The following is a 12,364-nucleotide window of genomic DNA, read 5'->3' as shown; positions in this document are numbered from 1 at the left end:
TGTTGCCGGAAACTCCAAGACCTTGGGGAAAGTGTGCTACTTGAAGTAAGAAGCTAACAAATGGAACATTCCACGTGAAATCCGGAAGCAAGATAATCACTGCCGTTATTTAATTTAATACATGCGACCTCGTTCATGGAACTCCTTGACTTACATTTAGAATTGAAGAAGAAACTATATAATTCACTGCTATAATGATAAATAAATAAATATAATTCCGCTTGAGATTAAATATAACTTACCCTTCTCTGATTATGTGAAAAAATTGATCGCACATATTTGCCTTGTTATTAGATCCCCTTCATGTAAAATTTGTTTTAGGTAATGACGAAATATTTACTTATTTATTTCTTGATTGATATCGGTTACGAGAATAAGAAACTTAAAAAAAGACAATTTAGAAATTCAGTAAACGGGAAATAATATTCAGGCATTGCCGTACCTTCTGACAGAAAATTTTGTCCAAAGAAGTCAACACAAGAATGTGTTAATGCTACTAATGTTAATCCGCTATCAAAAGTTTATCTTTAACTCTCAATAGAAGAATTTTAACCGTTGCTCATTAAACAATGAAATCTCTTTGGAAGATACTTATTATATTACATAAAACACTTCTTGGAGAATTGACATAGAAAAAATCAACAGAGCTGCTATGTATCGGTTTTTTCCTTATCGGTTCTTTGCTTTAAGCACTCCTTTGACTGTGAATTGCAATGTAGATGTATAGGTATAAATCATGTTATCTGAAATGGTAAGTGAAATTTTTATTTTATATATTTCATTCTGGATATAAAGTAGTTTTATAAATCCATAAAATAACATAGGTTTGTAATCAATCGTAAAATTGAGTTTATTGTGGGTGAAACCTATTTTTATATTTCTTGCATTATATTGGACTCGCCAGTTAATGTCGAAACATGTGTTGATTCATCCAAAATAAGGCGTGTAAGACAACAAATTTCGCCTTCAAGTGAAGTTATCGATGTTATTAATAAAGATAAACAACGTTTGTAAATTTTCACCGAATTTTTAAAGCTATAAGACGCGTTTCGACGCTAAGGCGTCACTCTTGAGTACAGAAAATGTTTTAGTCATCAAAGTCACCAAGTGAAAGGTGAATCTATATACAGTGTGTCCCAAAAAGAATGACCCGATTTTAACTTGTAATAATATTGAAACAAATGTCACTAGGCAAGCGACACAGCGCCAGATGTCATCGGCATTGTTTAGAGTTTTAGAAAAATCCGCTGAATGTCACTACGAGCGCTGATGAGGAGCATGCAACCCTTAGACCATTGGTCTAACAATTAGGTCTAAAAATAAGGTGCAGACAGTCTCGCTGAAGATGACGCACAGGACCGCGAGAACAGGCGTTACACTCTTGGCCTCCTAGGTCCCCTGACATAACACCATGCGATTTTTTCCTTTTGGAAAATGTTAAACAGCGTGTTTACGTTCCTCCCTCACCTCGTGACATTGATGAACAAAGAACATGAATATCAGCTGCTATAGCTTCAGTGACAGAAGACACCTTACACTCAGTTTGGGATGAATTCAGCTATCGGCTAGATGTCGTCCGCGCAGCCAATGGAGGATATATTGAACATTTATGATGGTTTTTTATAAACTTTTGTCTTTTGTGAGTAATTTTTTGTGAGTAATGTTGATGTTAAGCCCTTCTTCCTAATAAATAATCTTATTTAAAATCGGGTCATTCTTTTTGGGACACACCGTATTTTATGTTACCAATCCTCTCTCGCTACTGAGTGACCTCTGAGACTGTTACTAAATCCTAGGAATCATAGATCCTTTTAGTACATGGCCACATTGAAAATTGTATAATTTACATTTGTGCTGACCCTTTTTTTCCTCCATTTACGCGACAGTGGAGAAGAATTTCCGGAGTAAACGTGCGATAGGAATGTCACTTCGTCCGTTGGCGTGACTAGCACCTGAGAGTTCGCAGTGTGTCTTGCGCCCACTGTCGAAGGAGGAACGAAGGCACTGGGTCTTTTCATGCTGCCCACGCAGTTCTTAGGTTTTACGGCGGTGGCTGTGAGCCGTTAGTCGACGAGGAAGGTCGCCTTCGTGAGCAATTGGGAATGGCGGTACTAGACCTCATTTGAAGATTTGGTCACGACATACATCTCGGCTATTGTCCGTAGAAAAACACGCGAATGCACCATAATCGGGCCATGAACACAAGAAATGGAGCTACGAAATTTCCTTCACCTATTATTACCAAATTGCCGTCCTAATTTATTTTTGAGCCTATCTAGGTTATCAGCACTGCTGTTTTGGTGAATATATTTCTAATATATCTGTTATTTGTTTATAATTTCGTCATATGTGTAATGTTTTTCTTTAAATTGGTCATTCACTGCCAACAGAATACGACGATTTCCTCGAGGCCGAAAGAAATTAGTTTTATTCAATTACTTCATGACCGTAAAACGCCCTCTATTGATAATATTATAACAATAAATTGTTAATGAATGATCAAATTGCTATATTATGTGGCACCAGTAATCAGTTCTTTGTGAGGCAACGAATGTTGCAAATAATGAAAATTATCTGTTGTAGGTGTAATTATGGTGTAGGAAATTGCTTGTATTAGATTTTTAAAAAATATCCACCTGTCTTGTTGGGTATGACGATATTACAACCGGTTGAGTGCATCGAAGTAAACCAATGGCTAACTATTGATTTTATTTCTGTTGCTGATATGAAGAGTCTATACCTACGAAACACCCCTTTAGACTATAAATTGCCAAGTAAATTTATGGACAGAAGTCATGCAAGCTAAAATGGTAGGTAAGTGAAAATTTAATTCTGTACATTTCGTGCGCTTATAAAATTTAACCGTCGCTCTTTACTGTGCATGGGATGAACGGATTATTTGCTCCTATGTTTCGAATGATGTAGTATGTCCTATATTTGATTATTCGTTGCTAGATAATAAGGCAGAGAGAATGTCTACCACGCTTATATCTAATATCTACCTCTACCACGCTTACGCACCTCAGATGTGAACTCCGGGACAAATTAAGCTATTCGTGTAGCCGTTGAGTGGTTCCTAACTCAATTATTCCAATACCTATGAAACGCATATTTTTGTTCATTTCAGACAGCTACTGTTGTTGAAATGACTACGTAATACTTTCTTTTTTAATTTTTAATCTTTTTTTTTAATATGCAGTCCAAAATATTTCTATCATGGTCCATAAGGATATTTTAATGCTGAATGCATCCGATAGTCAGTTGATATTGGTGTAATATGAGTGAAAAATTTGTCATGATTTACTTTCAATTCAATGGCATAGGGTCAAAGACGTCCGATGACATCCTTTATTAGCCTTAGAGCGATAATGTTATATATCCGAAAATCGCGCTATTTTCGTTTTAAATACCACCAGCAAGTGATATCAGAGCAAATTTTCCATCCGCGAAATATTCATACATAGGAGTAGACCAGGACTCCATTTATTCGGGCCGAACACCTTATTTAATGGAAGAGTAAATCCTAAGGAAATATGTATGTAGAATTTAGATGAATTTGCCTTCCATAATTTCATCGTTAAGTGAAACTCGTCCAAAGTGTATTTTATCCAAAACTGAACCCGTCTAAATTTTATTTATGAGTAGCGTGCACATTTTTAGCACTTCTATATAGTAATATAATCTCTTTTTTTACTTGTTGATCATATAAAATTTATTTGTTAATTCAATAATATTAGACAAATATATATGAACTGATTTTATTCCCGAGAAAAAGGAAAGAAAGTTTAGAAATTTTCCCGAACAAGTTGTCTACATTTACATACTACCCTGAAAGCCGCCACAACAGCCTTGTGGCGGTGGTTGTTAACACACTAATTAAATTAAAAAGCAGATGCTGTAATTAAGTTCCGCTTAGCATTGTTAAAGTCCTTTATCGCTCGGGGATAAACAGATTCCCAAAGACTGCCAAGCAACTCACAAATAACGCGTGTTATTTTCTTTTATTCCGTATTGTGTTGGTGGTAAAGAGCTGCAAGAACCGCAGTGAAAACTAGATGAGTGCTCACACCGCCTGCTGGCAAGTGTAAAATTTATGGCAAATTTTTGCGACGACTATGAAGATGTAGCGTATTGCATACTGCATGTTGATGTATACTCACCTCCTGCCAAACATCATTCATCTACATCTACATACTACCACGCAAACCACCTAAAAGTCGTGTAGCATGGGGTGTTAGGGCACCAGTCGTTTACATATAAAAAGGAAATTCAATGTTACGATTAGCATTAATTAAGTCCTTTATGGTTCGGGGGAAAAATGAATTCCTATGTCTAACCGTTTGGCAAAATTTCTCTCTTTATTCATCGTTTCTGTCAGATCTGGAAATATCGTGTGATTCTGATATGATGTTCTCCATATCGCTCCGAAAGATAGCTATTCTCAATTTTGTCAAGTAATCAAAGCCTAATGCGCAGCTCGAAGTTTCCCGCGGCTCAGATCCTAATTTTTTCAACAAATGTTTAACGCTTTCTGGACGACCGCAACAGTTTTTGGCGAAGCGCAAGGCTTTCCTTTGTACTTCATTAAGCCCACCTATAAAGTTTTATTGCCCCGGATCCTATATTCTCCCTGCATATTCAAGGTGCGGCCGGACGAGTGCGAAATAGCACCTCTCCATTACTTCTTCCGTCAGTCTTCCCACAACACGCGATTCCTACTAGTTGAAGTAGCTTCTGTGGGGCTCTGCAACAAATGTTTCTTATACGTCTCTCCCAAGATGGGTGCGATAATATGGTATATATAGTATTTGAAAAAGGCGATCGACTGAAAAGGTCATTTGCGCTGCGAGGGAAGGGAGGATGGAGAGAAACCTGGCGTCGGCACTATCTTGCTCTAAACGAAAGGCCCCAAGAGGACCGCGGCTTAACGTCCCATCGGACGGACGGAGTGCTGCACTTGAAATGTCCTCCACATATCATGAAAGCAGGATCGGGAAGCCTCTGAAAAATCTCTGCCGCCACCGGGATTTGATCGCGGACCAACTGGGTGGGAAGCCAGCACTCTAGCCACCTCATCAACCCGATTCCCGATAGGTTTTAAATTATCGTGATTCCCAGATTTTTTTCTTCATCTGTCGATTTTGTTTTAATGCACTTGTTGACTTCAAATGAATCGTTCTCACAATTCCGAACATCGCCCCGAACACGCATTTTTAGAAACATAAATTGCTATGAGAAAAAATTTTCCTGGACCGGGAATGGAACCACGGTCCTCTATCCTTGCGGGCCACTTCGCTGACTCTATATCTGTTCCTTAGTTCCCATACTGAAGACGTGTAGCAGGTAGTTGAAGGAGTACGTATCAAAATTAGAATTTATCGTAACTCCTAGATAATCAGTCGCCTTTATTTTGAGGCACTTCGTTTGACTTCAAATGAGATTGTTCTCAAAATTCCGATAATCGTCCTAGACACGCATTTTTATTTTCGCACGGGATGAAGACGTAAAGCAGGTGGTTGAAGGTATACGTATCGAAATTTGAAATTATCATAACTACCAGACATTTGACTTCATCAGTCACTTTTATTTTGAGGCACTTCGTTTGACTCCAAATTAAAGGCTCTCACAACTCCGAAAAATCGTCCCAAACACGCACATTTAGTTTCGCACACGTTAGAGGGCGTATAGCAGGTAGTTGAAGGTGCGTGTATTGGAATTTCACCGCGTTGGCCCACGGAGTGAGCGGATAGAACGGTCTCTTGGTCGGCCCGGCACCTCTGTGGAATGAGGAAGGAGAGCTGTCTGGTGGCAGGGCGGGCGGGTGAGGGGGGATTGCAGGAGGAGGGGGGAGAGAATGGGGTCACGGGTAGTCAGAAGAGACAAGGGCAAGAGCAAGGTTTGTACGTCCACCGATCCAAGTGACATCACTCCCTCCCATCAACTATAACGAAAACGGCGCCAGGTGGCGAAAATTTTTGTGACACAAGGTTTTCCTTGAAGTTGAGAATTTTATGGAAAATTAAAACATAAACTTTTCTAAGGTTCTCTGACGTATTTAAAAGAGCATCACCCGGCTTTCATATCATAGTTACATCGTTAGGTTATTATTTAAAGCTAGAATTTGATGCAAATTTTAAGTAAACTTTTATGTCATTTTCAACTAAAAATATTAATGTAGATCTTTAAACATAGAAGTGGTTGTACTGGTCGATATATTGTGATAAAAGGATTCTTAAAGGTGAGAATATAATGTTGTTTCCCAGTTAATTTATTAATGTGTTTTCTTTCGAAATAAAGTGATTTTCGCGGCCGATACTTAATGGAGTCGTTTAACTACTTTTATGTGATTTTCTAGTCACAGAAAATTAATTAAACTTCGCTAAATTACGCTCAAAATTAATTAATTAAGGGGTTAATAATAAACACTGGTTTGCATCATCACTAGCATCATAAATTAGAGCATTACTTAGACCATTAACATCAATCGTAAGAATATTTCCTTTTCATTTGTTTACGGCTGGTATCCAAACAACTCTTCTCACCCATAAATCTGTTGAGGCGATTTGCGGTTTGGTGTGTAGACGTTAATAAATATTTTATCTGTTTAAATACGAGCTTTATCCGCTGTATCGTTTTGAATCACATTCATATCAATACATGGGGCCAAAATTATTTAGTATATTGCCAATCAATGAGGCAAAGAAGGAAAAAAGATAAGGATTTACATACGCTGTTAAAAATGGCTTATGCGCTATGAGGAGGTAGAGTTTTTGCTAAGAAAGGTAGCATAAAATGTTCTCAACACAAGGTATATTGTACGTATGTATGTAATTGTTAATGCGTTTCTAAAAGCAAGTTAGTTATCATGGGTATTAGTGTTCTTTGAATGTTCATTACTGGAATATCACAATTGATTGCAAACAATAAGAAAAAAACATCACTGAATTCAACGAAAGTTTATTTGCCATGTATTGATAGCACCAGTCCTGTGTAAACAGTGTATGATGGTAGCCCCAAAATGATTTCACAAGGCGTTCCTATATATTACATCATTCTTAAAGGGTTTTCTGTTGGGATGTAATTGCATGCGAGTGGAATAAAGTAATATTATTATTGTATATTACTTTAATTTCAGTTTAAAATATGAACATTTTTCCATACTCCGTCTTAGTTATGTACTTGTCAAAGCATAGATATAAATTAAAACTATTATTTCATTTCGTTTTCACCAAAAACAGTCGACTGAAGCTATTTGGAAAAAAATTTGCTCCAAACATTTCCACCAGGCAATCTGCATGATATGTAGCCTATTTTTTCCTTTTAATATTGCAATATTGCATTTTTTTGCAATTTCAAGTGTTTTTAAGCAATGTTTATTACAAGTTGAATCCCTTTCATTTGCTGTTAAAGTTACTTGATTCAGGATTTTCGGGGAAAATATTTACATCTTTACTCATTAAAGCCGGTTATTTTTTTTAATTCTTGATGTGTAGTAAAATATTAATATTTTATGTATTAAAACTTTTCACATATCACCCAATGCCCATCGAAATCTTTTGAGAGATTTTCTATCGTAATACAGCAAACTGAAAGTTGTTGATAGCTTCTGACGCATTCTATTGTCAAGGTGAAAGAAATTTTGGGAGAGAGTGGTAAAAAGTGAATCTGGTACCCACATTTTAGAAAGCTTTCCCGTAACCCACATTGCCGGAGCAGATGATTATGTTCGGTGAGAAACTATTCAGAAAAAATGCATCAAAGATGTAATTGAATTATTTTCATCAAAATTATTGTCTTTTAATATTTTTAATACTTTCATAGGCAATTCTGTATTATAATTTTAATATTTTTATCATTATTGATTGAGTATCTCCTTCATATTTTTTCAGAATCGTTGGAAGATAATTTCAATTTCATTTGAGTGTTAGCTGTACATCTATTGTAGAAGAAATCATCGAAGATTCCCCTTCTACGATCCTACGTTTTTGTTACCCCGTGACAACTAGTATAACCACAATAAAGAATGCTAACGACTTTTTTATATCAAAAAGATGTTACAATCGACTGATTTTGTTGTAAAAGAATAAATTTTATATATGGTTTAAATTAAAAGTATTATAATTAAATATCGTGCTGATCAAAATGTTGAAATCGTAGCTAGTAGTTCGCAGAGGGTCAAGCATTTGATATTGTTGAGAACTATTAATCAAGGGTCAAGCATTTGATATTATTAGAACTATTTACTTGTGTATCGGCTAATAGGATTCTTATAATAGGAGCAAACCGATTACCCTCAGTCACTGCTGAGCAGCTTGAAGTCGCTTTGGCAACATCGTGCCCCATTATTAATTTTTTCAAACCACATCAGGCGTCCACGTTCCAAGTAGGCCGGGCATATAACGGTTCATCTGCTGAAAACTATTGCGAGTCAGCGCGAAGGGGTAGCGGTGGCCGACGATCAAATTAAAATTTCTGCTCTAACTGGCAAAAGATTGGCCACCTTGATGGAACCTCTCCTCACGAAACGGTAACGTGAGTCTTGCATTCATAAAAATTGCCAATATTTGCCCTAACTGGACTTCTCATTTGATTTTGAACGAACCATTAAGCGGGGAGGAAATTGGAGGAATGCATATCCTCACGCTTGACCAATGATGAAAAAAATTTCATCAATTCTGCATGCCGCTCGGAGAACCGCTTCCAATGATTAGAATGAAAAAAACAATTACGGAAAGAATCGCGGCATCCGATAAAATTATATTCCTTGTGAATCCGTCAAACTATGTATCACGAACGGATTTATGTAAAATGTTGATAATTCAATTAATCTAGCATTTTATCTTGCTTTTACTCGTCCTCTCTACTCTGTTTCAAGTTTCTAGAAATGGTATTTAACTTAATCCGATTTTTTAGCCAACGCAGATCAAAATGAAGACTAATTTTATTAAATGATTGCCAATCTGTAATTATCAAACTAATTTCTTTACAAAGATACATGCTTCCTTTATTTTTCATTTAAAAGGGCTAATTTTCTCCAATTATTGTAACGAATAAATTGAATGGAAATACACCTCACAAATTTTTGTGCAAGTTAGAGTCCTTCTGTGCACTTAAAATTGAATGAAAATTGGATACGAGAAAGTTTTAAGATTAGTTTCTGAGTTTTATTTTACTCATTCTTCTGCTATATAAGTGACTGAAGGACTCCGAATAGTCCGCGTTCAATAACTGTCGTGCATCGATGTCACCGAGAGAAAAGCGGTCGTTGAAATCTCCAAAGCAAGGAGCATCCTTTGACCAAAGAAAATGGAAGGGACGATTGCTACATATAGAAGGGAATAAGAAACTGCGCATACCTTTGCTACGGTACCTCCAATAGCCGTCTCGCTCCACTCTTCTGCCAAAGCAGCACGATGCTTCCGTGTTTATATTGTCCTCACACTTCACCGTTCCTTTTCGTCACTCTTATATCACAGGCGACACTCAAAATGCTATCTTCTCTCTTGAGCGTATTCTCCTCTATTTTTCGTCTTCTTCCTCGTATACATTAGATAATCAACGTGTTCAGTCTCCTCTCACCGTTCGACACCTATGAGATAATTAAGGTCATCTCACGCTTGACGACATGGCTGAGTTTTCGGTCTTCCGTAGCGATGGGGAAGGTAGGCTGCGAAGCGTCTGCACAGGTTGTATCTCCCGTGGGTTTTTGTGCAACAACCTGTTCTCTAAGTGGCGATGTCCCTCGCCTTTGTGATCCTTGGTCGCTCGCGAGTTAAGCCGGCGGCATGCCGCTGCCAACGTGCGCTTCCTCCCGGGTCCTTTGCCGGCGGACGGAGCTCGTCTGGGCCCGCTCTTCCTGTCCCTCGGAGGAGAAGCACTCTCACAGCTGACTGCCAAGTGAATGACCTGGCTTCGCCTTTTGCTGCCGGCTCGTCGCTCTTCTTACCACTGCCGCCCCTCCACTGTTCCTCCGAAGATCTTCTTCTTCGCTCTCGTCCATAGCGGACGGTAGACCAGCAGCGCCGCCCGTGAAGGGTGCGGAGAAACCAGAAACCCTTCCCTGGTGCTATTCCCTCCTCTCCACCAATCCATTTGGATGCTCCACCTCACCCCAAAGAATTGTTTTGTTGACACTAATCACTCTCGTTCAGGGTAATATAATAACAGAAAAATATTTGTGTTGTCCAGAGATTTTTATTTACCGACCCAGGCTTTGAAAAAAAAACTACGTAATACAGGTAGTACATTTTTAAGTTAGAACAACTCGAGCTAATTTATGCCATTTATTTTTGTTTATTAATGACGGAAAACTACTTTAATCGTAAGAATAATTTAATAATAAATAAGTTTTAACGCTAATAAATTGTATAAATTGGCTCGTGCGTTGCTCTGCCTTGAAAATGATATGGATAGGTGGTAAAAAAAATAATAAGCCGCTAAGTCAAACCATTTGTACCATACAAACTATTTTCAGGTATTATTTTACTCTTGACACGGTTTTAATAAATATCGCCAACTACTCTTAAGTTGATTGCTATTGCAGAAATGATTTACTCTTACTATTTACTAATAGGCAACACCGGAAGATTAGTTATAACTAGCAGTGTGTCTAAATGGTAATTGAATTCATTTATTTTTATTCGAGTGGCCGATTTAACATTTTGGTACTCAAGCATGAGCTCTGGTGCCGTTTCTTCATCACCAGTCAATTTGGGTATTCCACCTCATTCCATTGAATTTTTATGTTAACACTAATCGCTCTCACTGAGGGAACATAATAACTAACAAACTTTTCTATGGTTCAGAAATTTTTACTTACTTATTGACAAACTACGTCATTTTCAAGGTAGAAAAACACGTGATGCGAGGCGATTTACGTAATTTATTTTTGTTCACTCTAGAAACCAACCATAACCGGTAAAACACTTAAATAATAACATAAATTGTAAAACTTATGAATTATATAAATTATTCCGCGTGTTTCTCTACCTTGAAAATGACATAGTTTGTCAAAGCCTAAGTGGGTGAATAAAAATATTGGTACCATAAAAACATTTTTTCATTGATTCAATACTCTTTTTACACGATTATAAAAATATCGCCATTTCTATTTTGTTGTTTGCTATTTTTGAATTATTCAATCTTGTTATTTACTAATAGGCAACACAGTACATTGCGGTGGCGTGTCTAAATGACATTTGTATTTATTTATTCTTATTCGAGTGGCCAATTTAACACGTTAGTGCGCATTCATAATCTCTTTTAAGTTTAATTACGTAAATAATTACGATAATTTCACCTTGTTTTGTCATAATAAAGATAAACGATTCGCTAGAATGACAGAAATATAGAAAAAATATATTGTGTCATTACCTTTGGACGTCTCATCGTACAATTGGCCATTCACAACAATCTTGTAGAATACATATATATTAAAACGGCGGTATTCGGTGCCATTCACCGGTTTATAGCTCCTGCATCAGTCAAGTTTGGTAATCTATTTACAGGAAGAGGGTTTGCTAAACCCTCTTCCTGTAAATTTTACACTGGTAATAGTTACTCGTATAGAATAATATGACATCGTCTGATGTGCACTTTCCGTAAATTATCCCTGGTAAGGCATAGTCAATGCCAAATTTATTTGTAAATTTACATTCGAATACGTGATTGCATTACTGGGAACTATTATGAATACATAAATACTTGAAAGTTGCACATGGATTCATAAACACACTCCTACTGGTATTCAGTGCCGTTTTCATTTTAAGTATCTTTTCATTCATTTCCTCATGTTATCGGAACTATAATGCTGAAACAAATTTCTGGGAAACTAAGGGTTGGTGAATGGAATCTGAAAAAATAAAGGCTTGGCAGGTAAAGGATATCTTTAGTCCCTGAAGAAAATCAAAATCAAATATTCAATATCGATCATACAACTTAAGTTTGAAGTTTAAATTTGATTTTATCCCAGGAAATCTTATATAACTGCTCAGTTTAGAATTTGTTTTTCCATTTTTATAATTAATACTTAATACGCTTTATCAAGTACAATTTAAAAAATATTCAGTTATTATTTGTAAGACTGGTATTCAAGCCATTTTCTCTGCATTTAATGCCTTATCAATAGCTTATTAAAGCGAGGAGTCGATCTACAGTTAAGTACGCTGAAAACTCAGGGGAAGAGTATCCTGCTCTGAATGAAAGTCGCCGCAGATGTAGACCACATATAAGTATACAATAGTTTTAAATATTTTTTTTATTTCTCTGAGGCTTTGGGGGGAGGATCAATCCCCTCATCCACCCCCCCCCCATAATTACGCCACTGTTCCACCCTATTCCAAGTGTCAGGATTGCAAATTTTCAC

At 36.9% G+C, this 12,364-nt stretch overlaps 1 protein-coding gene across 1 annotated transcript in view; it reads right to left on the bottom strand.

The window, feature by feature from the left end:
- LOC124169665 (serine proteinase stubble) overlaps positions 1-9,885 on the bottom strand; it is a 91,481-nt gene extending 81,596 nt beyond the window's left edge. Inside the window, exon 1 of the mRNA XM_046548319.1 lies at positions 9,357-9,885. The gene's annotated coding sequence lies outside the window, so the exon portion shown is untranslated. The remainder of the gene's footprint in view (positions 1-9,356) is intronic.
- Positions 9,886-12,364: the final 2,479 nt, after the last annotated feature.

Source organism: Ischnura elegans, chromosome 12 (assembly GCF_921293095.1).
Source record: "Ischnura elegans chromosome 12, ioIscEleg1.1, whole genome shotgun sequence".
Taxonomy (NCBI): domain Eukaryota; kingdom Metazoa; phylum Arthropoda; class Insecta; order Odonata; family Coenagrionidae; genus Ischnura; species Ischnura elegans.
The sequence above is the reverse complement of the archived record's forward strand: the minus strand, read 5'-3'. Positions and strand labels throughout refer to the sequence as shown.